At 45.6% G+C, this 25,208-nt stretch overlaps 1 protein-coding gene across 1 annotated transcript in view; it reads right to left on the bottom strand.

The window, feature by feature from the left end:
* FRMPD3 (FERM and PDZ domain containing 3) overlaps positions 1-25,208 on the bottom strand; it is a 166,435-nt gene that overhangs the window by 103,834 nt on the left and 37,393 nt on the right. The window contains exon 2 of the mRNA XM_040322776.1: positions 1,239-1,362. The gene's annotated coding sequence lies outside the window, so the exon portion shown is untranslated. The remainder of the gene's footprint in view (positions 1-1,238; positions 1,363-25,208) is intronic.

Raw genomic sequence — 25,208 nt, 5'->3', positions numbered from 1 at the left:
AGAAGGGAAATGGAAGGAAAAGGTAAGTGAACTAACAATGCACGAGCTTATAGGAACCTATTTAGAAAATCAAAAAACAAACCTTTACAACCCCTTTACCCCTCGAAATTTCAGAGAACCTTTGTGTGACCGTTTGTATGGAAGCCAATCTTAAAACGGTTTTCCACCCTTTTTTTAAGTTTATTAAAAGTCAGCAGCTACAAAAAGTGTAGCTGCTGGCTTTTAATAAACTGACACTTACCTGCTCCACGGCTCCAGCGACGCGCCGGCCGGGGCTCCGCTCCTCGCCCCCCCTCGCCGGCCGGCGTCTTCATTACTAGTGTGGGCACCTGGCAGTGATAGCTTTCGGCTTCACGGCCGGGCACCCACTGCGCAATGCGCGAGCGGCAGTGCGCATGCGTGAGCGGCGCCGTCCGATTGGACAGGCGCTCGCCTACAGGGAGGGGCTGTGAAAAGGCGATTAAGCGAATCGCCTTTCCAGCCCCTAGGCGGAAGGAGGAAGTGGGACAGGAAGTCCCCTTCTCCTGAAGCCCCCACTCCCCCCCCAAAAAATTACATGCCAAATGTGGCATGTAAGGGGGCGAGGAGTGGATTAAGCGGAAGTTCCATTTTTAAGTGGAACTCCTCTTTAAGTGGAATTCCGTCGGAAAAACCATCCAACTTTTTTCCAACGGACATTCCGCTCGTGTGTCCAGGGCATAATAGTGTGTACGGGGCCTAACAGAGCCTCAGATAGACGTGAAAACCTAACAGTGGTTGTGTTTTTTTTTGTTTTTGTTTTTTCAAATTCTATCCAAAATGAAAAAAAGTATGAGTTGGGTTGACATAGACTTTAAAATCTCCATGTTTTAAATGACGACAGTCTAAGTCAGGGGTCTCCAAACTTTTCAAACAAAGGGCCAGTTTTTTGTTCTTTAGCCTTTAGGAGGGCTGGATTGTGGCCAGCGGGGGGCAGAAAAAGCCCCGGGCCCAGCATTGGTGAGAATAAATATGGCCTTATAGTTTGCGATCAGTAAGATACGCCCCTATTAGTAAGAGTAATTGTATCTCATCATTGGTATCAGTGGAAGAAAAAGTGCCCCCTTGTTGGAGTCAGTGGGAAGAATAGTGCCTCATATCAGTGGAAGGAATAAAGCCCTGAGGGCCGGATAAAGGCTAGCAACGGGCCACATCTGGCCCTCGGGCCGCAGTTTGGAGACCCCTGGTCTAAGTAATTGAGCCACATTACATTTCATTACCTGGACAGCACTAAGATCTGATTCAGTCAGACGTCCTTTATTATGCCAGTCTGGATTATAGGTTAGTATCCCTTGTGTCATCAGGACCTCTTGGACCAATGGAAGCCCAGGCCATTCCTGGAGCCTAAAACAAAAATACCAACATCACATTAGCAAATGAATTCATATCCAAAACCTTTATACAAGAGCTTCTCGTTGCTTCTCTGTTACTTTCTCTATTTTAGCCTTTTTACAACATAGGAACCCTTGAAATAATTTTGAGGTCCTTCAAACCTCGTTCCGTGTATCCGTTCATAAGGGTGCCAAGCTGGCTTTGCTGCGTTGCCCCGATTCAGGGCTTGTTTTCAGACCAACAGAAACTGGCGACTTACCTGTTTATCGCCGCAAAGAGATCCATTGCATATTGACTGACCTTATGAATAATGAGAACATGTCAAGTATTCTACACGACTCTCATGCCAAGTTTCTTAAATGTTGGTCTTCTTGGTGCTCATATGCGCTCTCCACGTTGCACCCGACCAGTTTGGGCACTTCTTAATTAATGATCTGGCCTAAATCCAAGCCTGTGGGTATCTTACCCTCTCCCCTCCCCCTCCCTGATCCTCCCCCACTTCTCCTCCAACTCCCCTCAACCCCTCGTTCCTTATTCCCCCCCTTTTTTTATTTTGGTTATTTCCCTCTTTTTCTCTTTATTTCTCTCTCTCTTTTTTCTCCTTTCCACTCTGGGCTTCCTCCCGTTCTCACCCTCATTCTTTCCTGTTATGTGCCAGTGATCTGCCGATATGGTTCCAGCTATCGAGATGGTTCCTGTAAGGCAGGGATGCCCAACCAGTGGCCCGGGGGCCACATGTGGCCCGCGGACACTTTTGATGTGGCCCGCGACCTCCTGCTCTGGGATGGAATAGAATACTGTTATTAAAGGTCAGTTTATTATTACCTGCAAGTTTGGTGAGCTTTCTGAAAGTGCACCACACCTGAAGAATATAATAGAAGTCTATTGCAAAGTGCAGAAAAGCCAAAGGTATACTGTGTTGCCCCCACAGTGTGGGTAAACCACTGTGCATCAGTGTGTAAGCAGCCATGGGCCCCTTTCACATGGTCAGTCTGACCCAATTGGACCCTCCATTCACCTCCAAGGAGTGGCAGATGTAAGCCGACTTGTGTCCTACCTCCAATTCAATCCAGCTGTGTCCACTCTGCATATGCAGACCGGACATGGACCTGCCATCCACCCCCCTCCACTGATTGTGGCCCGCGACCAGTTACCAAGTCGCTTAAGTGGCCCTTGGGCTTCAAAAGGTTGGGCACCCCTGCTGTAAGGACTGCGCAGGTGCAATCCTTGCCGACAGAAATCTCCGAACCTCGGCCGGCATCCAGGGCGACGTGGAATTTGAGGAAAGTGGCCAGTCGGCCTCCTGGCTCTTTTTTTAACATCCTCCAATCCACAGGGATGTTAAAGAATGAGCCTGAATGCCGGCCGAGGTTCGGAGATTTCCGTCGGCAAGGATTGCGCCTCCGTAGTCCTTACAGGAACCATCTCGATAGGGGAACCTTAACGACAAGTCACCGGTGCCTTTGGACTTCGGTCATCTTTGCGGACCTGTGCTGCGGGGTCATACTTTGAGCACCTGTTCCACAATATAGACCTGTTATTTGTTCACTCATTGATGTTCTGTGTATTTCTGTGTTTTACAAGGGATCCCCCTGCATGGGTGACCCGCTGATCTGCATCTGTGCATTTTTCAATAATAATGTATTGTACCAGAAATAATGTTCTGGTCTCCTGGAAACGCTGCTAAAACCATATCATTGTTGCGGTAAAATGCCCCTTACATTGGTGGTCAAGGGAAAGAATACCCAGGGCCGGATTCCAGGCAAGGCCACCAAGGCCAGGCCTCGGGGCGGCAGTGGGTGCAGGGGCGGCGCTGCAGCAACAGGGGGCAGGGATGGACTGGCCATCGGGAATATCAGAATTTTTCCCAGTGGGCCGGCCTTGGGACGGCATAGGGAGTAAATCCGGGCCTGAGAATACCCCTTTACATTGGGGATGAGTGCATAAAATACACTGTCATGCCTTCAGCAAGGTTTTCTTATGTTTCTTTGTTAATTGTTGAATATGCTAATAGATTTAAAGTAAATTGTAATATCGCCATCTAGTGGCTCTTTTACATACTGTGAATAATTTACTGAAGGTAGATAGAGATTGTTGCTTAAAAGCTTCCCATAATTCCTGTGGACTATACCATGAGGTCTGAGAGACAGCCCCCAGTAGCCATCTTCCTTCTTCATTCATGCACCTTCTCCAGAGAACTCCACACCTATTCAGCTGCAATTCTAATGTCAGCCTAATGGAAACATCGCCGGTATGTTCATATCCCTTTCCCTAGTTAGACTAGTGTGTTAGGACTGTATATTTGTATATTGTGTATACTGATTGTATGTTATTTCTTTTATTTTAGTTTTACTCTAACTTCCATGCAATAAAAGTTGAAAAAAGGACCCTATTAACCTCTGGAGGAACTCTAGGAGTAAAAAGAAAAAATGTATCTCGCGCCAAATGTGCAATTAAACAAAAATTAAACTAAATATGAGCGGCACCTCAAAAAAACAGTGGATACCACTGCTGCAAAGTGGATTAAAAAAAAAACCGGGTGATTGCGCTAATAGCTATTAAAGCGGTGGTTCACCCTCCTTAACATCATTATACCATTACATTCGGCATCGTAGCGCGAGCTACAGTATGCCGGTCTTAAATTTTTAATCCCCGTACTCACTGTGCTATGGATCATTGAAGATTCCGACTCCCGCGGGGAATGGGCGTGCCTATGGAGAGGGAGGATGATTGACGGCCGGCTCTGGCACGTCACGCTCCCCGAAGACAGCCGGAGTAGGTCTCGGCTCTTCACGGCGCCTGCGCACAGGCTATGCGCAGGCGCCGTGAAGAGCCAAGCCTATTTCGGCTATTTCCGGAGAAGTGTGACGTGCCAGGGCCGGCCATCAATCACCTTCTCTCACCATAGGAACGCCCATTCCCCGGAATCTTCAATGATCCATAGCACAGTGAGTACGGGGATTAAAAATTAAAGACCGGCATACCGTAGCTCGCGCTACGATGCCGAATGTAATGGTAGAATAAACATTTTTTTTTTTTTTTTTTTTAATAGGGTGAACCCCCGCTTTAAATAAAAATAACTATAATCAAAAATGAATTAATAAATGAATAGCAAGTGAAACACCAGCCTAACTAATATAACCTAAATATCTAAAAAAAACACGTTAACATCTAGTCCCCATCGTGACAGGTGCCTAATAGATAAGCTTGATAATTAGTAATCATTAAGTGAAAAATAAATGAATATAATATAACAATATTCCATAAATAATCACAATAACATAAATTCAATAGATTCATGTGCTGCTATGAGTCCATAGAACTGTAGTGTACTGCAAGATCCACAACAATTTCCACAAACATCCAGTGAAATCATATCCAGTGATAAAAGCTGTTAATGGTCCACCTTCACTGACTCTAATAAGGACACCCACAAAAGTGCTCAAAAGGTGGCAGCTTACCACAAGTAGTTGACCCTTTACCTCGGTACGTCACTTGGTCACATACCGAGGTCACCTCCGGTTCCCTTTGGCTCACAGCGGTGCAGGGTGGAACGCATGCCAGCGCACATGAGTCGGGAACATCTCCAACAATTTGTTTCTATGCCATCCAGCCTCAGTGCTGGATGGCATAGCAGAATGGCTGCTGCTCCATATTTGCTAATATGTGAATTTATGTGAAGATTCCCATGTATCCAGGTCATGCTATATCTGGTATATAAAAAAAATGCGCCCTGATGACGTAAACACTACGAAACGTACGTCGGCGGCAATACCTGGTCACGTGTATACCCAGGCCGTCCCCGGCTACTGTGGAGACATCCGAATCGGAGGGAGTACATGTCGCGGCTGGGAAGCCTGAGCGTACGGGACCCCTACAATATCCGACACGCCTGCAGCCCCAGTACTTTTTAATGTAAGAGGCCATCTGGCTATTTTTATATGTTCTATTTTAAATAAACGATATCACGCTATGGGCACCTTCTGTTTTTTGTTCCCGGCTACATTCCGAGTATAAGGCTATCTTCCCAGATCCAGTTTTTCCTACATGTGTGCAGGCACAATCCTGCAAAAGCTTTTTATGACTATCTTTTTAATTAAAGAAGTCATCTCCAGCTGGTAATCGCAATCTATATTCTGAGCACTTCGGGTGAAGATGATAAAATTTATCTTGGTGAAGGAATCTGTTATCAATTTGGAATAAGACATCAAGATTTTTGGAAGCAATTTTGCTAAATGTTGCTGTATTTTGCACTGAATTCTCTATTGGGACTTTCTAATTATATATTAATTGTGTATATTATATAATTATATATATTATTTTTTAGCAGACTTTCCTAGCACATGGGTGACACACTCATTGTTCACTACTAATGTGTATGTTGCAATTTTTTAACTTGCTAGTTATGAGTTATAATTGGTAAATTTACACACTTATATAGCGCCCTCACCATCACTATATCAGTATTTTTACTACTTTGAGGAGCAGCTGTTATTAATTTGAGTTTTTATACTTAGGTTTAATTTCATTATATTACTTAGGCGCGGAATATCACGTTTTCTTCATATATCTGGTATATCTAGTAGTAATTAGTCCCATTCAACTGGCCTTGTTCTGTAATGTTAAAGACATTTTGTAGGTTCTCCAAGCCAATTCTTCAGTGTTAGGAGAATACCCCAACAATGAACACCTATGCAGACACCAAGGATGGGATTATGTAATTAGAACAGAGTGGTGCTACAATGTGTACACCTCCCATCCTGTTCTTGGATAATCAACATCTGCCTTAACACATTCCATGATGATTGGATTAGGGCAGGCTTTCTCAACCTTTTTGCCCTTGAAATAATTTTCAGGTTTCGGGGGAACCCTTGCAAAAATGGGATCAGTGGGAAAATTCCCCTTACATTGGTGGTCAGTAGAAGGAATGAAATCCTTACAGTGGCGATCAGAGCCCAACAGACAGCTAAATGTTCATTGGTGTCATACCACTGGTTCTGCCATGTGGCATTGGACCTGGAACCGTGGAGGCACCATAAGATGGGAAGTCAATCAGCCACAGCTCAAGGAACCCCTAACCACCTCTGGGGGAACACTAGGTTTCCCTGGATTAAGGTGTTGGTGATACCTATGTGGATAATAACGTTGGGGTATTTTTTACAGGTTACCTATTTAGAGTTTCAGAGGAGGTCTAGTGCTAGAATTACTGCTCTCACTCGTCTGTGGCAATACCTCACGCGTGTAGTGAGAACTTACATATGCGTTCTCTTCTGTGTGCAAGCACGGAGGGATGGGGGGCGCTTTCAATTATTTTAATTTTACTTTTTACACTGTCCCTTTAAAAATTATTATTATTTTTCTATCACTTTTATTCCTATTACAAGGAATGTAAACATCCCTTGTAATACAAATAAGGATGATGGGTCCTCTTCATGGAAAGATCTGGGGTCTATAAGACCCCAAACCTCTCCTCTACCTTTAAAAGCAAAAGACCCCCCTCAAAAAATTGATCTTTTGTCTAAAAAAAAAATGGTTACTTCCACCAGTGGCGGCTGGTGCTCAAGATTTTTGTGGGGGGGCACAAACAAACGAAAAAAAAAAAAAAAACATCAATTGCAGCCTCACTGTGCCCATCAATTGTCGCCACTGTGCCAAACGCAGCCACTGTGCCCATCAATTGTCGCCACTGTGCCCATCAATTGTCGCCACTATGCCCATCAATTGTCACCACTGTGCCATCAATTGTCGCCACTGTGCCATCAATTGTCGCCACTGTGCCATCAATTGTCGACACTGTGCCATCAATTGTCGACACTGTGCCATCAATCGTCGCCACTGTGCCATCAATTGTCGCCACTGTGCCATCAAACGCAGCCACTGTGCCCATCAATTGTCGCCACTGTACCATCAATTGTCGCCACTGTGCCATCAATTGTTGCCACTGTGCCATCAAATGCAGCCACTGTGCCATCAAACGCAGCCACTGTGCCCATCAATTGTAACCACTGTGCCATCAATTGCAGCCATTTTGCCATCAATTGTCGCCATCAAACACAGCCACTGTGCCCATCAATTTCCGCCAGTTTGCCCATCAAATACCGCCAGTTTGCCCCGTAAAATGCAGCCAGTTTGCCCCTTCAAATACCGCCAGATTGCCCCATCAAATACCGCCTGTTTGCCCCCCCCCCCCCGCTCGGCACTTACCATCCTCCTCCACGCTCCCTTCTCCTGCCCTTGATGTCGCTTCAGCCAATCAGGTGACCGGTAACCAGACCCGGTGAACCTGATTGGCTGAGACGCGGGTGAGTGTTAACCAGGGAACGCACAGCCTGTACGCCCACTTTTTAACCATTTGGAAGCCGATTAGAGCCCACAGGCACTTTCAAAACACACCCACCGCTGTTATTCAGATGGCCGGTGCTCAACAGGGGGCCGGACTCCTGAATAGGGGGCGGCAGCGGCGACAATACATAGATTCATACAATGCATGAATCTATGTATTGTCGATTGACGGGTGCAGGAGAGAGGGGGCGGCGCTCCTGCACCCACTATGGACGCACCGCCACTGACTTCCACCCTGGGCCAGACGAGACATCATGACGTCGCTCCAGACCTCCAAGGTCATAGAGGTAATCTGAGACAATCTGGTTTCTGGTAACTTCTATGGCCAGCGGGACAAACCGTCAGATCATTTCCTGGACACGCCAGTAAAAACAGAAAGCCTGAGAAACACCGGGGAGTGACTGCTTCTGAAAGCAATCGAGTGGCTAATTAGCCACTTGCACCACTTTCATGAGAAAACCAATCGCCAATAGCCATAGCCCCGGTAAACCACTTCAAAACCACAATGTATATATATGTATTGCGGTCGGCAAATGTCCCGTCCCCCCTGCCATGAATGTCCTTGTTCGGGCGCTTCCTGTTCTAGGGTGACAACGCTCTTATGTTTCCTTATTTCGCTCCTGGCCTTGTCACCATGTTCCTTTTTGTGACGCCTTTATCACGGGCATACATCCAGATTCATCATTCTTTCCTTTCTCACACTCACAATGGAACGTTGTGTTAGGAACGAGGGATTTCGTAGTTCAGCCGGGTACATCTGCTCAACGTGCTGCTGACTTTGTTTCCCATTTGCAAGCTGCAGTACTGCTGGCATGGGAAGTATCGGCGTTAAAATGCAAAGCACACACAAATGATTCAGAGCCCATCTCCAAGGGCAGTCCCTTTGCAGACCATGCGGCTAAATTGGCTGCCAGACCTTTCCCACAGCAAACACACACATACCAACATCTGCAGTGACATGCTATAAAAGCAAAAGGATTGGAAATCAAATGTAGGTGAAATGCATCAGATTCAGTGAAGTGGGTATGAATTTATGCTATGGGGGGATAGATCAGACTTTCTCAACCCTTTTTTTTTAACATGGAAGAACCCTTGAAATAACATTCAGGCCTCAGGGGACCTTCTACTAAAAACTGTTGAATCTTGAGAATATAAGAATATATAAAAGAATAAAAAATGTGGCATAAATAGTGTATTTGACAAATAAAGCTGCCCTATTCCACAAAAATATTGTCAGTAATAATAATAATAATAAAGTGAAATACAGTCAGGTCCATAAATATTGGAGAGTGGGTAACCGCTCAAAGAGAACCAGGTAATCTGATTCCTGTGGTCCGAGCCAAGGGTGCAGGCAGTGCAATCAAAATGCAGGTTAGGATGAAGGAAAAAAGCTGGGACAGCCGCACTCCAAAAAAACTCCTTTAATTAAAAATCACAAAATACATGCCACAGCAAAAAACAGCACAGGCATGTATTTTCTGATTTTTAATTAAAGGAGGAGTTTTTTTGGAGTGCGGCTGTCCCAGCTTTTTTCCTTCATCCTAACCTCCATAAATATTGGGACATCGACACAATTCTAATCTTTTTGGCTCTATACACCACCACAATGGATTTGAAATGAAACCAAGATGGGCTGTAACTGCAGACTTTCAGCTTTGGGTGTCCGTTTAATAAACTGTGAAGTTTTTTCTTCGTTCAGTTCACGGCAGTTCTCATGAGGAGAATTATCTCCTCTGCAGCCGGTTTAATAAACTGAGAACTTCAGTTCTCAGATGGTGAACAGAGGTGAAGTTTTTTCTCTGAAAACAGCCGAGATCTGTGTAAAAGTGGGTGGACTGCCTGTAATCTCGTGAGATATTGTGAGATTATGGTGCAGCCGAATTCAAACAGTGAAACTAACGTTTAAAAGAACATGTAATTAATGTTTTCAGACATGTGATAACATATATATAAGAAGGCCAGTATGGTGGCCTGAGTTTATGGGAGGAGCCCGGAGGGTATTTAAGCAGCCCACTCACACATGCTCTTTGTCGGTTCAGTGTGCGGTACTACACGTCACTGGGCCGACTCTTTCCAGCTCACCTCATGTCCGTGAGTCTGCGCATTCAATCGCATTCGACATCGCAAGCGCTTTGCGGCTTCTCCCTTCATGGTCTTCGCCGGCGGTTCCCGCTTACTGTCGCAGGTAGGATTCAAACCTTTTCGAATCTTGTGCAATCTTGCAATTCGTTATGCTTCCTATCCTGCATCCCTTTTGGGAAAAAATCTGCCTGAGTTACTTTTGCTTATGTTCCAACATCATTCGGCTCAGGCATAATACATTTGCAACTTCCTTCTGCCAAACATACGATTCATTTGTAAATCCATTTGGAGATTGACATGTGTTTGTATGGGTTCTTTGGCAGATTGAGGTGCTAATTGGACTCACATGGTGCCTTCTCTGCACTTGATTAGCCTGGGGGGATGGGTGGTTGGTAGGTGTTCGGTTTCAAAGCAAGGGGTAGCATACACTCTACAACCAATTCGTATCAGATTCGTTCAATACTCCTTACTATCAATTCGTATCGGATTCATTTCATGCATTTTACAACCATTTTGTATCAGATACATTGCATACTTTCTACCGTTGTCATTCATTGTTTCCCCCATGTCGTGTGTTTTAGTTCCCGCAGCGGAACTTCCGAATTGCTTGTACACGGCTCTTCTCTCTCATTTATTTACCAAAGTTATTGCCTGTGCGTCATGCATGGCGCCACACCACACTCTTGGGATGTGTTGCACATCCACTCCAGTCCAAAGCAAACCCAGTCGCACTTTACTGTCCCAGGTAGGATTTGTTAGCTTGTTTGTCATGTCAAATTCGTGGCCACTCATGGTGTCACCTGTACCATATGTTTGGTTCCCGCAGTGGAGCTTACAAAGCATTGATACGTACTTCTCGTGTTCTATTTTCTACACCAAACCTCGTTGTTTTCCCAATGCACGGCATCACGCTACACGTTCCCGACATGTTTCACTCCAGCGACAGTCCGCCGCAAACTCACTCGCATGGCCCACTGTCGCAAGTAAGATTTACACATTCTTTATGTCTTATCAATTTGCTACCATTCGTTGTCTCCCATATCGTTCATTAGTGGCCCCTATGGAACCTACGATTCAAACAGGCGTTGTCCTTCTACCTTATACTGCTTGCTTAAGGTACAAACAAACCAGGTGTTTTTATCCTTTCTCAGTAACCCAATTCTTATTGATTGAGACCTTGCAACCATGCAAATCATCTCAGCAGTCTGATACCCTTGCTGAGATCCTTGCAACACATGACCCTTACAAAATGCGAAAAAAAAAAAAAAAAAAAAGGAAAAAAATATATAAAACGCCAAAAAAAAAAAAAACGAAAAAAAAAAAAAAACTATTGGCAACACGTAATCTCAGCCCAGCAACCTGACACCTGTTGAGACCGTTGCAACGATGCAAAATTCGTCTCCACAGCCTGACACCCTTGTTAAGACCCTTGCAAACGCAATACCGTCTTAGCAGCCCCACACTCATCGAGACTCTTGCAACCACACTAAATCGTCTCAGCAGCCGACACCCTTGTTAAGACCCTTGCAACACATGATCCTTACAAAACGAAGAAAAAAAAAAAAAAACGCAAAAAAAAAAAACGCAAAAAGAAATATAAAAGTGCAGAAAAAAAAAAAAAAATTGCCACTACACAATCTCAGCCCCGCAACCTGACACCTGTTGAGACCGTTGCAATGACGCAAAATTCGTCTCCACAGCCTGACACCCTTGTTAAGACCCTTGCAAACGCAATACCGTCTTAGCAGCCCCACACTCATCGAGACTCTTGCAACCACACTAAATCGTCTCAGCAGCCGACACCCTTGTTAAGACCCTTGCAACACATGACCCTTACAAAACGAAAAAAAAAAAAAAAAAATGCAAAAAGAAATATAAAAGTGCAGAAAAAAAATAAAAATTGCCACCACACAATCTCAGCCCCGCAACCTGACACCTGTTGAGACCGTTGCAATGACGCAAAATTCGTCTTTGCAGCCTGACACCCTTGTTGAGACCCTTGCAAACGCAATACCGTCTCAGCAGCCCCACACTCATGGAGACTCTTGCAAGCACAGAAAATTGTCTCAGCAGCCTGACACCCTTGCAAACGCAATACCGTCTCAGCAGCCCCACACTCATGGAGACTCTTGCAAGCACGCAAAATTGGTCTCCGCAGCCTGACACCCTTGTTGAGACCCTTGCAAACGCAATACCGTGTCAGCAGCCCCACACTCATGGAGACTCATGCAAGCACACAAAATTGTCTCAGCAGCCTGACACCCTCGTTAAGACCCTTGCAACACATGACCCTTACAAAACGCAAAAAAAAAAAAAAAATATGCAAAAAAAAAGCAGAAAAAAATTAATTGTCACCACACAATCTCAGCCCAGCAACCTGACACCTGTTGAGATCATTGCAACCATGCAAAATCGTCTCAGCAGCCTCACACCATTGTTGAGATCCTTGCAAACGCAATACCGTCTCAGCAGCCCTACACTCATCAAGACTCTTGCAACCACACAATACCATCTCAGTAGCCTCACACCATTGTTGAGACCCTTGCAAACGCAATACCGTCTCAGCAGCCCCACACTCATCAAGGCCCTTGCAACCACGGAATACCGTCTCGGCAGCCTCACACCATAGTTCAGACCCTTGCAAACACAATACCGTCTCAGCAGCCGCACACTCATCAAGACTCTTGCAACCACGCAATACCGTCTCAGCAGCCTCACACCATTGTTGAGTCCCTTGCAAACGCAATACCGTCTCAGCAGCCCCACACTCATCAAGGCCCTTGCAACCACGGAATACCGTCTCGGCAGCCTCACACCATAGTTCAGACCCTTGCAAACACAATACCGTCTCAGCAGCCGCACACTCATCAAGACTCTTGCAACCACGCAATACCGTCTCAGCAGCCTCACACCATAGTTCAGACCCTTGCAAACACAATACCGTCTCAGCAGCGCCACACTCATCGAGACCCTTGCAACCACGCAATACTGTCTTGAGCAACCTCCCACTCGTCAAAGACCTTTGTGACCATACAGTCTCGCCCCAGCAACCTGGCATTCATTGAGACCCTTGCAGCCAGACAAATCATCTTTGGCCTCATGTACACTGCTGTTGGTAAAAAAAAAAAAAAAATGGGTTCAGACGGATGTTCAGAGGCATTCGAAACGCCAATGCCTGTAACAGCTTGTAAACACTGCCAGATGCGGTAACTCATGTTTACCAGCGTTTCATTCACAGTCGTTTTCATAAAAAAAATAAAAAAATAAAGGGGAATATTGTCTCAGCAACTTGACACTCATTTGAGACCCTTGCTAAATGTAATATCATCTCAGCTACCTCACACCCTTCTAGACCTTTGCAACCACACAATCTCATCTCAGCAACCTGACACCCGTTCAGACCTTTGCAGCCATACAAAGTCATCTTAGCAACCTGACACTCATTTGAGACCATTGCAAATGCAATATCGTCTCCGCAACCTGACACCCATTTAGACCCTTGCAGCCATACAAAGTTGTCTCAGCGGCCGACACTCATTTGAGACCATTGCAAAACGCAAGATCGTCTCAGCAACCCCTCACTTGTAGAGACCTGTGCAACCACACCATGCCATCTCAAAACAAACCTCATAATCATCGAGACCTTTGCAACCACACAATATCGTCTCAGCAAACCAGACTGAGACCCTTGCAACCACCAATACCATCAACCTTCATACTCAAGGCCCCTGCCACCACACAATATCGTCCCAGCAACCTGACACTCACTGACACCCTTGCAACCGCACAATATTGTCTGCAGTAGTATAGAACACGTAGCGGCACGCACCTATGTGCAAACCCGAATACAAACTAAACTTGCAAACACACCTCAGTGACAAACAATCACACAAACACACAGTGGCACCCAGTTGGCCATTCATCTTCAGTGGCACGCGGGCCACTCATCTTTTCTCAGTTTTTTCCCTGCGGTTAGTTCAGGTTTTCATCCAGCACCAGCGAGTGCACGTTGGCCTGCGAGTGCATGTATATCGTCTTGTTGAGCACCTGTGTATTGTCTTGATTTTCTCACACCAATGCAAGATCCAGTCCAAGTTCTCAAACTAGACCAAGCATCAGTAGCAGACTTAGCTATGTGGGACAACTTCCCCACCTGATAGAACATCATTTCAATCTTCATCCCGGCAGTGTCAGCCGAGCCACCAAAGGCTTTTGCAGCCATTTTTAGGCCGCCACTGGTTCTCCAAAACTTGGCCCCCAGAAATTCTCTTAAATTTTTGCTTCACCCAGTCTTCATCACGCCTCGTGCTGCACCCCATCGTGGCAGCTGCCCAGGTCTGGGTCCACACTTGAACAGGACAGACACTGTTCTTCACCACAGACAATCAGGCCACAGCCGACATCATCAATTAAGATAGATCTAAGTCACTCCCCATCACTTCCTGCGCAGGCTCGCGCAGCTGTCACTCCGTCACCAGTTAATATCTTATGTAGACCTTTTCCAGGCAAATGCAAAAAGCAGCTGATGCGCTTTCCTATTCCAACCTTGGAATGGATGTTTTTTCCAGCAAGAGCCTGGAGCCGACCCAACAACTATCCCTGTCCCACCATGGACATTGCTGACGATGGACTGAAGTCGCATCTCGCCAACGCAATCCAACTTATTAACCACTCCTTGGCACGCAACACACTGAAGGCCTATCGCACTGCTTGGAACACTAATCGCAAATTTTTGGCCCCTTGCCCCGGAGCAGCAATAGGCAACGTTGGACACATCCTAGCCTTCATATCGTATTGCCACATGCAGCTGACCATTTCTCAATACTATCTCGCCATATCTAGATGACATCCAGCATTTCCTGTCCCTGCAGGACCCCAGTAAACCGTCAGTATTCTCGAGCCCATGCAGTCAAATCCCTCCTACAGGGCATACAGAAGCACTGTAGTCAGTGGCAAGCGCCTAGCTTTCAAGAGTCCCCTCTTTAGGGACATGTCTAAAATCCTTACTCGTTCCCTGTTTAGGGCTTTGCCCAGTCTAGTCACCCAACAGCCATCTACCAGGCCTTCTACGGTTCCCTACAACCTAGTGAATTTAGTCAGCGGCTCCGGCAGTCACACACTGCTCCGACGCTACCCGACTCGCTTTCAAACCACTACACTCTCACAGTCTGCAAACGCAACAAACAGGCCCCTGGGGTTGACATCAACCTGTTTCAGCCTGACGCCCAGTGACGGTGCTCAACCCACTACTGCTCCATCTACCCAGCCAATCTGAGGGTAGCTCGTTGCTACCCTTTCTAAACCAGCTCCCTGAGTGTCAGCCAGTGTGTCAAGCATGTCAGAATCCTCCTAAGTAACTTGTGCTTCAAACCCCAGTCAGTTCTCTGGACATTCTTTCCGAATTGGAGCAGTCTCAGTTGCCTCCCAACAGGGAGTACCAGACTACGTAATCAAGATACCAGGCTGATGGAAGTCTCCTTGTTTTGCCACATACATCCCAAATCCTCATGAAGGAATGGCACAAGCCTTTACCAAGCTGGCTCAATAAATACAAGAAATCAATATAAACTATTTCCCTATCTGAGTCTTTTGCCCCCTTTTCTTGGCATACTGACCAGACCACCAAGGCACACTTCAGGTCTATTTATGTTGTAAGTCTTGTCGCGTGTTTATGTGATCCACATCTCTCTCGGTTAGAGGGTAACGACCATATATATATATATATATATATATATATATATATATATATATATATATATATATATAAATACTGTATGTGTGTGTGTGTGTGTGTGTGTGTGTGTGTGTGTGTGTGTGTATATATATATATATATATATATATATATATATATATATATATATACCGTATTTATCAGCCTATTGTGCGCACCCGCGTATAGCGCGCACCCCTACTCTGGACGTGAAATTCCTGAATTTTATTTATTTTTTATTACTTACAGTTTTGGTGTCTTGCCTGGCGTCCATCGGCGGCCTTGTCCGGTCTGGCGTCCGTCTGCGACCTTCGTGGTGTCCTCCCCGCTGCTCCTGCGCTGTCTCTGAGCCGATCCCTGCTTCCCGCGCTGTGTTTGAACGCCGCCGCCGCCGCCGACATATACTGAGCGCAGTACACTCGGGCACGCTCGGCTCCTCTTGCATAACCTAGAAGGGAGCCGAGCCTGGCCGACTGTACCCGAGTATACTGCGCTCGGTATATGTCTGCCAGCGTTCAAACACAGCGCGGGAAGCAGGGATCGGCGGCAAAGTTCAAACACAGTGCGGGAAGCAAGTATCGGCGTATATCGCGCACCCACAATTTTGCCCTGATTTTAAGGGAAAAAAAGTGCGCGTATACGCCGATAAATACGGTATATATATGTGTGTGTGTATATATATATATATATATATATATATATATACACACACACACGTGTTATATAGATACTGTGGGCCAGATTCACAAAGGTTAGCGGATCTTTAGATCCGTGTAACCTATGTGTTTTAAGATCCGCCCTCGCAAGTTTGTGAGGAAAGTGTCAAATTCACAACACACTTACCTCCAAACTTGCGACGGCGGATCCTAACTCCCCTGGCGGAATCCAAATTCCGCGGCTAGGGGAGTGTCATATTTAAATCAGGCGCGTTCCCGCGCCGATTTAAATACGCATGCGTCGTCCGGGGAATTTCCCGGCGTGCATTGCTCCCACTGACGTCAATAGGACGTCAGTGGTTGCGACGTGAGCGGGACTTGCGACGCGCGTGTTCGTGAATCGGCGTACGCAAACGACGTAGGAAATTTCAAAATCGACGCGGGAACGACGGCCATACTTAACAATACTTACCCCTGCTTTTAGCAGGGGTAAGTATACGACGGGTACCGCGCTACGGAAACGACGTAAGAACACAGCGTCGGGTCCGCGTACGTTCGTGAATTTCGCGTATCTCGCTGATTTACATATTATTCAGTGTAAATCAGCGGGAACGCCCCCGGCGCCATTTTTAAATAAAAAAAAAGATCCGACAGTGTGACACTGTCGGATCTCAGCCCTATCTATGCGTATCTGATTCTATGAATCAGGTGCATAGATAGGACCAGAAAAAATCCGAGATACGATGGTGTATCTGAGATACTCCATCGTATCTCTTCTGTGAATCTGGCCCACTATGTGATATATATATATATATATATATATATATATATATATATATATATATATATATATATATATATATATATATATATATATATATATATATATATATATATATATATATATATATATATACACACACACACACACACACACACACACACACACACACACACACACACACACACACACACACACACACACACGTATATTGTTGTTAATATTAATTTTTAACCCACTGGTGTTGAAATTAGGAAGAAATAAGCCTTCTTCCTCTTATCACACCAGCTTCTCTCCCAGATTCTCCACCTCTGAGCTGGTGAATCTGGAAGGGAGATATTTCAGGTGAAGAGCTGTGAAATCTTCATATCACGGTTTATTAAACTGGCCGTTTGTGACAAAACATCCATGTGCTGTGATGTGAAGTGAAGAATGTGTTCTCTGCTCCTTATCACAGTTTATTAAACCGGCAATGCTCTGTGATAAGCAGTGATCAGCCGTGATCATCATGATCTCCGCTTATCACGGTTTATTAAACGTACACCTTGATTTGAGGGAATTGACATCCAAATCAGGTGAACGGTGTAGGAATTACAACAGTTTGTATATGTGCCTCCCACTTTTTAAGGGACCAAAAGTAATGGGACAATTGGCTGCTCAGCTGTTCCATGGCCAGGTGTGTATTATTCCCTCATTATCCCATTTACAAAGAGCAGATAAAAGGGTCCCGAGTTAATTTCAAGTGTGCTATTTGCATTTGGAATCTGTTGCTGTCAACTCTCAATAGGAGATCCAAAGAGCTGTCACTATCAGTGAAGCAAGCCATCATTAGGCTGAAAAAACAAAACAAATCCATCAGAGAGATAGCAAAAACATTAGGTGTGGCCAAATCAACTGCTTGGAACACCAAAAGACCCAGAAGACCACAGAAAACAACTGTGGGGGATGACCGAATAATTATTTCCCTGGTGAAAAAAACACCCAGAGTGATGGGAAGAGAAGAGTATGGAGAAGGAAAGGAACTGCTCATGATCCAAAGCATACCACCTCATCAGTGAAGCATGGCGGTGGTAGTGTCACGGCGTGGGTATGTATGTCTGCCAATGCAACTGGTTCCCTTGTATTTATTGATGTGACTGCTGAAAAAAGCAGCAGGATGAATTCTGAAGTGTTTCGGGCAATATTATTATCGGCTCATATTCAGCCAAATGCTTCAGAACTCATTGGACGGCGCTTCACAGTGCAGATGGACAATGACCTGAAGCATACTGCAAAAGCAACCAAAGAGTTTTTTTAAGGGAAAGAAGTGGAATGTTATGCAATGGCCAAGTCCATCACCTGACCTGAATCCGATCGAGCATTTCACTTTCTGAAGACAAAACTGAGGGGAAAATGCCCCAAGAACAAGCAGGAACTGAAGACAGTTGCAGTAGAGGCCTGGTAGAGCATCACCAGGGATGAAACCCAGCGTCTGGTGAGGTCATCGCGTTCCACACTTCAGGCTGTAATTGACTGCAAAGGATTTGCAACCAAGTATTAAAAAGTGAAAGTTTGATTTATGATTGGTAATCTGTCCCATTACTTTTGGTCCCTTAAAGCGGTTCTCCACCCTAAAGTGGAGTCCCGCTGATCGGAACCCTCCCCCCCTCCGGTGTCACATTTGACACCTTTCAGGGGGGAGGGGGGTGCAGATACCTGTCTAAAGACAGGTATTTGCACCCACTTCCGGCCACACGCTACGGGCAAAAGACGGGTTTTTCTGACTTGCCGTCTGTCACCCGTTGTGTGCTGGGAACACTCGGCTCTCAGCACACAGTGTGTGAGCCAATCGGCGGGCGCAGCGCGACTCGCGCATGCGCCGTAGGGAACCGGGCAGTGAAGCCGCAGCGCTTCACTTCCTGGTTCCCTCAGCGTGGATGGCGGGGGGAGCAGCAGAGAGACGAGCGATCGCTCGTGCTCTGCTGCGATCGGCGCTGGACTCCAGGACAGGTAAGTGTCCTAATATTAAAAGTCAGCAGCTGCAGTATTTGTAGCTGCTGGCTTTTAATATTTTTTCCCATGGCACATCCGCTTTAAAAAGTGTGAGGCACCTATACAAACTGTTGTAATTCCTACACTGTTCACCTGATTTGGATGTAAATTCCCTCAAATTAAAACTGAAAGTCTGCAGTTAAAGCACATCTGGTTAGTTTAAAATCCATTGTGGTGGTGTATAGAGTCAAAAAGATTAGAATTGTGTCGATGTCCCAATATTTATGGACCTGACTGTAAATAATAATGGTTAAAAAAGAAAGGCTGACATTAGAAATTGTATTATTGTTTATGAGATGCATGCAGTTTGGTTCCCTCCTTAGGTCACTACCAGGTGCTCTTCTCATGGGTCTGAGACTTTTTGAGATCCATGCAGTTAGGTTCCTTCCTTGGATCACTACCAATTGCTCTTCTCACGGGTCTGAATTGGACTTTTTGAGACGCATGCAGTTGGGCTCCCTCCTTAGGTCACTACCAGGTGGTCTTCTCATAGGTCTGAATTAGACTTTTTAGGATGCATGCAGTTTGGTTCCCTCGTTAGGTCACTAACAGGTGCTCTTCTCACAGATCTGAATTAGACATTTTGAGGTGCATGCAGTTAGGTTCCTTCCTTAGATCACCACCAGTTGGTCTTTTCAAGGGTCTGAATTGGACCTTTTGAGATGCATGCAGTTAGATTCCCTCCTTAGGTCACTAACAGGTGCTCTTCTCACGGATCTGAATTGGACTTTTTGAGATGCATGCAGTTAGGTTCCTTCTTTGGATCACTACCAGGTACTCTTCTCATAGGTCTAAATTAAACTCTACGAGATGCATACAGTTAGGTTCCTTCCATGGGCGTCCGCTCCATAGGGCAAGGGGGGTCAATTGACCCCCCCTGGAATCGTAAGAAGGTGTTGAATTGTGGCTGAGAAGCTTCACACTGCAGCAGCTCTCACAGTGCTGACTGAACAGTATACTGAACTTTTCAGATGCTCCCTTGTTAACCCCTCCCATATAGGGAGTGTGGCAGGGGGAAGTCTGCTTTAGGGCACTGTGTGGAAAGATATTGTATTTCCATATGTCCCTCCTGCTGGGCGGGGGGTGGGGCTAGGATGAGCTATGCACAGGTCTCGTGTGTGTGGTGAGGATGATGCTGCTGGCTCTGTGGCTCAGAGGACGCTGAGTGCAGGAGTGAAGAAAGTGTGATCTTGGGCATGAAACAGGGAAGGTAAGGGTAAAGAAAGCAACATGCCCATGCATTCTACTCGTGGCACTGTGTACAATACACTACTGCACTGCCACCAACTCCTAATATTATAAATACTTCAAGTTGCTGCTCACCATCAAATGTGTTCTCACATTATACAACTTAATAGTTAAAGATTAATGGTGTCGCACTACCCTTTAACCACGTCCAGAAACATATTTGAAATAAATTATATAAAAAAAGTGATAATTGAATACACAATCCCAGTGCAATAAATCTATAAATACCCCAAAAAATATTCTCCAAAATATTACTACATATGTTGAAATATTATAAATGAATTGCATAAAAAAAATGGTAATTGAATACACAATACCAATGCTGCAAATTTACTGATAAGAATATACCAATAAGTCAGTTTTAACACTCGCTATCGGTCGAAGAAAGGGTTAAATGCGACACGTGTATGGCCGCTGCCGAAGCGCCACCCCCCCTGAAAAAATTTCAGCGGACGCCCATGGTTCCTTCATTAGATTTCTACCAGGTGCTCGTCTCATGGGTCTGAATTAGACTTTTTGAGATGCATGCAAATAAGTTCTCTCCTTAGATCGTTACCAAGTGCTCTTCTTACACATCTGAATTAGGACTTTTTGAGGTGCATGCAGTTAGGTTCCTTTCTTAGATCACTAACAGGTTCGTCCCGAAACCTTTGAGCGCTCACCCCTGCGGAATCAATTTGCTTAAACGTTTCGCCAGTCAGACGCGCATTGTCCTTGTCATATTAGACGCTTAACCTGGGCCATGCAAATAAACAGTACAGCAACTTAAAGAAATGAAAGAAAAATCCTGGATTGCCGCACTCCTCAAAAAACGATGTCTTTATTCAAAACATGAAAAAATAACAAAAATTCAAATGGAAAAAACAGCCAAAATTCATGCAGTCAACCAAGAAGTGGATTAGGAAAAAAGAGCTGACATGTTTCACATCCTGTGATGCTTACTCATAGCTTAAAGAAGTCAGAATGAGAACTACACACCACGTTTCTCAAGTCCAGAAACACAGAATACTCCTCTTTTCACATAAGGCCTCCTTGGTGAACACATACCAAGAAAACAGATTTAAACCCCTGAGCTGATAGTAAATAAGGCCCCAGGTACTCAACCAAATCAAACCTCCGATTTCCTCTCTTTGATGGTGTAGGGCCATGTGACGGGAGTCACTTTGGGCGGCAGGGGGGTGGGGGATTGGGCCCATGGAACCCAGAATCCCTTGGAGAGGTTGGGAAACCATTGTTTCAGCTCCTCATGCACATCCTATGTCTTAAGTTATCCCGTGTCTATTAGGGGCACAGGGTGACTGAGAAAATGATGGAACATGGTAAGAGTTTTGTAGACTGCCATCCCATCTGCAATCCCTGATTAATCAAAGCATTGCTTAGCTATAGATTTCATGGTCTTCGATATAGGAGCCTGCTACTGGGGGCTTCTGCTATTGTGTGAAGGTGTTCTGTGTTTATACTTATGATAATGTGTATTGTGTCTTGTGAGCTAGAAGACGACAAGTCTGACCTCAAAGGTCAGACTTCTGCGTCACCTAGGCTCGTTAAATGACTAGTTAATTATTTCCTGATAATTTATGTTTCTGGTTACAGTTTGTATTGTTATGGTAATATGATCAGGAGGGGGAACCTCCTTCTCAAGTGTGTAAAAGCCTGTATTCTTGTTAAAATAAACAGTTCCAGCTTTGCAGCCAAACAAGTCCTGCCTAGTTCTTGGTTGTATAATGCGGCAATAATATCTAATATCTATATCTTCAGACTGGAGGAAGTGGTATATGATGGAAGCACTCACGCAGAGTGTGGGACGTTCCGTTACAGGCCCTCCTGCGTAGACCGTTAGTTTGGGATTCTGCTGTAGCTACAGGAGTTGTAATTGTTTAGTTTGGTCTGTTTGAGGCTACAAAGGGTTGGAGTTTTATTACCTCCCACTGACTTTAGTAGACGTTTCTGGAGATTAAGGTGGGAGGAATTAAATACCTGGCCTATCCAATCCCTGGGGAGCTGTGGCCCAGTTGGTGGTTAGGTTCCTGTTAAAGAGGCTGGAGCCTAGTGGAGTGGGTATTTCCCTTGAGTGTAAATGGATCTGGGAGCTCCAGGGGCTGTTTGCCCTGGGGCATTCCTGTGCTGGATGCTGAATTGCTTCATGCCACGTACACATGATCGGATTTTCCTTTGGAAAAAACCTTGTATGGTTTTTCTGATGGAATTCCACTGAAGCTTGGCTTGCATACACACGATCACACGATCAAGTTCTCTGAACTTTCGACCGTCAAGAACGCGGTGACGTACAACACTACGATGAGCCGAGAAAACAAAGTTCAACGCTTCCGAGCCATGCGTCGAATTGTTTCCAAACATGCGTCGGAATTTTGCACGTCGGAATTGCCACAGACGATTAGATTTTCCGATCAATTTTTTTTCCGTTGGAAAAAATTTGAGGACCAGCTCTCAATCTTTTGTTGGCGGAAATTCCGACAGCAAAAGTCTGATGGTGCATACGGTCGGAATTTCCGTTCAAAAGCTCACATTGGACTTTTGCTGACGGGATTCCCGATCGTGTGTACGGGGCATTATACTCACTTCTCCAGTGTTCCCTGGTTGCTTCTAACGGCATCACAGTTGCCACCTAAGGGCCAGATTCACGTACGATCGCGTATCTTTGTGCGGGCGTAACGTATCTGATTTACGTTACGCCTCCGCAACTTGGACGGGCAAGTGCTGTATTCTCAAAGCACTTGCTCCGTAAGTTGCGGCGGCGTAGCGTAAATTGGCCGGCATAAGCCCGCCTAATTCAAATTTGGAACAGGGGGGCGTGTTTTATGTAAATGTTGTGTGACCCGACGTGATTGACGTTTTCACGAACGGCGCATGCGCCGTCCGTGGAAATCTTCCAGTGTGCATTGCTCCTAATACGCCGCAAGGACGTATTGGTTTTGACGTAAACGTAAATTACGTCCAGCCCCATTCACGGACGAGTTACGCGAACGACGTAAAACTTTCAAATTTTGTTGCGGGAACGACGGCCATACTTAACATTGGTACGCCGCACTTACGCCACCATATAGCAGGGGTAACTATACGCCGGGAAAAGCCTAACGTAAACGGCGTAAATGTACTGCATCGGCCAGGCGTATGTTCGTGAATTCGCGTATCTAGCTAATTTGCATACTCGACGCAGAATTCGACGGAAGCGCCACCTAGCGGTCAGCGTAAATATGCAGTTACGATACGACGGTGTAACACAGTTACGCCAGTCGGATCTACGGGAAATCTATGCGTAACTGATTCTAAGAATCAGGCGCATAGATACGACCGCGCAACTCAGAGATACGACGGCGTATCTGGAGATACGCCGTCGTATCTCGTTTGAGAATCTGGCCCTAAATTCCCAGTGTTAGAGCTCAGGGAAAGCAGTGATATCACTTTGTCAGACAGTGATCAGGCACTGATTGGACGGTGGTGAAGGGGGTCACATGCTCAGGAAGGCAGGGGTGTGCAGATGAGTTAAAAGGTCAGTGGGGAGCAAGGTGACAGGGACTATTTAATCCTCTCTGTATTTGTAGAGTTTATAGAAAAAGTGTAATCCCCAAGGCATGCGGCCACAGGCTAAAAGGTTTTACATTGACCTGCTTCAGCTCTTTTTCCCCAAACAATTATTCTTTGTTTAAAATCCAATTAAAGTCTTTTTTCTACTTTTTATTATGCAGTCAGGATGCACAACCTGTAAAGAAATGTCTCTATTAGAACTCATACATATGACTGCAAAAAAATAAATAAATCATTTTGTGGTTTTATCTGCACACCAAAAAACTAGAATGCTAGACAGCAGGGGCTGCCCGTGTCCTAGCCACTAAGAGCGCTAAGCAACAGGAGCTGTTTGTGTCCTAGCAACAAGGGAAACTAGGCAACAGAAGCTGCCTGTGTCTCAGCAGCCAAGGACAATAGGTGACAGAAGGTGCCTGTTACTAGCAACCAAAAACTTTAGGTGACAGGAGCTGCCTGTGTCTTAACAACAAAAGACACTAGTTGCAGAAGTTGTCTATGTCCTGGCAACCAAGAACAATAGGCAACCGGAGCTGCCTGTGTCCTAACAACCAAAGACTTTAGGTGACAGGAGCTGCCAGTGTCCTAGAAACCAAAGACACTAGGTGACAGGAGCTGCTTGTGCCCTAGCGACCCTAGGTGACAGGTGCTAATCATGTCCTAGGAACCAAGGACTCTAGGGGACAGGAGCTGTCAGTGTCCTAACAACCAAAGACTTTAGGTGACAGGAGCTGCCAGTGTCCTAGAAACTGAAGACACTAGGTGACAGGAGCTGCTTGTGCCCTAGCAACCCTAGGTGACAGGTGCTAATCATGTCCTAGGAACCAAGGACTCTAGGTGACAGGAGCTGTCAGTGTCCTAGAAACCAAAGACACTAGGTGACAGGAACTGCCTGTGTCCTAGAAACCAAAGACACTAGGTGACAGGAGCTGCTTGTGCCCTAGCAACCCTAGGTGACAGGTGCTAATCACGTCCTAGGAACAACGGACTCTAAGTGACAGGAGCTGCTTGTACCCTAGCAACCCTAGGTGACGGGTGCTAATCATGTCTTAGGAACCAAGGACTCTAGGTGACAGGAACTGCCTGTGTCCTAACAACCAAAGACTGTGACAGGAGCTGCCAGTGTCCTAGAAACTGAAGACACTAGGTGACAGGAGCTGCTTGTGCCCTAGCAACCCTAGGTGACAGGTGCTAATCATGTCCTAGGAACCAAGGACTCTAGGTGACAGGAGCTGTCAGTGTCCTAGAAACTGAAGACACTAGGTGACAAGAGCTGCCTGTGTCCTAGAAACCGAAGACACTAGGTGACAGGAGCTGCTTGTGTCTTAGCAACCCTAGGTGACAGGTGCTAATCATGTCCTAGGAACCAAGGACTCTAGGTGACAGGTACTGCCTGTGTCCTAGAAACCGAAAACACTAGGTGACAGGAGCTGCCTGTGTCCTAGAAACCGAAGACACTAGGTG

This window comes from Rana temporaria, chromosome 9, assembly GCF_905171775.1.
Source record: "Rana temporaria chromosome 9, aRanTem1.1, whole genome shotgun sequence".
In the NCBI taxonomy this organism is placed as follows: domain Eukaryota; kingdom Metazoa; phylum Chordata; class Amphibia; order Anura; family Ranidae; genus Rana; species Rana temporaria.
The sequence above is the reverse complement of the archived record's forward strand: the minus strand, read 5'-3'. Positions and strand labels throughout refer to the sequence as shown.